The sequence below is a fragment of the Austrofundulus limnaeus genome, unplaced genomic scaffold (genome assembly GCF_001266775.1).
Source record: "Austrofundulus limnaeus strain Quisiro unplaced genomic scaffold, Austrofundulus_limnaeus-1.0 Scaffold482, whole genome shotgun sequence".
Taxonomy (NCBI): domain Eukaryota; kingdom Metazoa; phylum Chordata; class Actinopteri; order Cyprinodontiformes; family Rivulidae; genus Austrofundulus; species Austrofundulus limnaeus.
Window position 1 is genome coordinate 38,644 of NW_013952884.1, and position 1,084 is coordinate 39,727.

The 1,084-nt window shown below is 32.7% G+C and overlaps 1 protein-coding gene across 1 annotated transcript in view; it reads right to left on the reverse strand.

Annotated features, from left to right (window-relative positions):
• Positions 1–715: 715 nt before the first annotated feature.
• f13a1b (coagulation factor XIII, A1 polypeptide b) overlaps positions 716–1,084 on the reverse strand; it is a gene marked incomplete at its 5' end in the record, with an annotated part of 13,566 nt that continues 13,197 nt past the window's right edge. Inside the window, 1 exon segment of the mRNA XM_014025527.1 lies at positions 716–1,084.

Genomic DNA, 1,084 nt, shown 5'->3' on the forward strand with positions numbered 1-1,084 from the left:
CCATATGGTAATGTGTGAATGGGCCTCGTGTCACTTTATGTTGAACAAATTGGGCCCCGAGGTCAAAAAGGTTAAGAACCCCTGGAGATGCATCTAGTTTTTGCATCTGTAATGGTTATTGGTGTTTTCTGAATAAATGTGTTAAACGTAAGGTAACATCTCCTGAAGGTCTTCTCCATCAACTATCATCCATCAACTATCCATTTTTTGACCTGCATTGACCTTGTGTTTGATTTACAATTTTAGAAATTAATTCCTGATTTGATGTTTCAATTATCGTTGCTTATGTGTAATTATGTTTTTCTGTTACATTTTATTCTTTTCACCATTTTRACACTGTTAATGATTGTACAGCACCTTGTGAATATATTTCTGTGAAAGSTGCTTTATAAATYAAACTTTACTTACTTACTTAACWAACTCGGGTGAAGTAGAAGGTCAGAAAAGAGGTAAAAATATACTTCAACATTAGCAAAGTGGCTGTTTTCTGTGGTTGCCCGGGCCACCTGCTAGGTTTTCATCCAGGAAGAGGGTGTTATGATCCACTGTTAAAGTTATACTGTAAAAGAAAATGTTTTATTTCCTTTCCACTTATTGTGTGTTCTTCTGAAAAAATTTGCATGCTAACATAAGACTGATACAAAGGGCTAAATGACTGAGCCTCATTTGGGCTCACTTTCACAAACACATACAGAAAAGGAAGCAGGTGAAAAAATGTGGTACTTAATCCTTTATTGTTCAAAAGAAAGGGAACAATTCATTTATAAAAACACATTTAAATGCAGCTGTAGCAGTACATTTTTATTTGTACGGGATTAATCAAGATATGTCATTTACTTTGAAAAAATAAGTTCAAACAGATCATTTAAATCCACTGATAATAAATGAGAAAATCATCATTGCTTTATAGTTTTTGACCTTTTTTTGTTTGTTTGTTTTTTTAGGGTCTGTTCAGTGTCTGTGTCTGACAGCTGCATTTTTGTAGCATTTTTAGTAACAGTTTTGGATAAATACTTAACTTRACTATTATCTTAGACAAAAATGTGTCTATATCATTTAAAAATAGTAAAATGAGAGAGAGAGA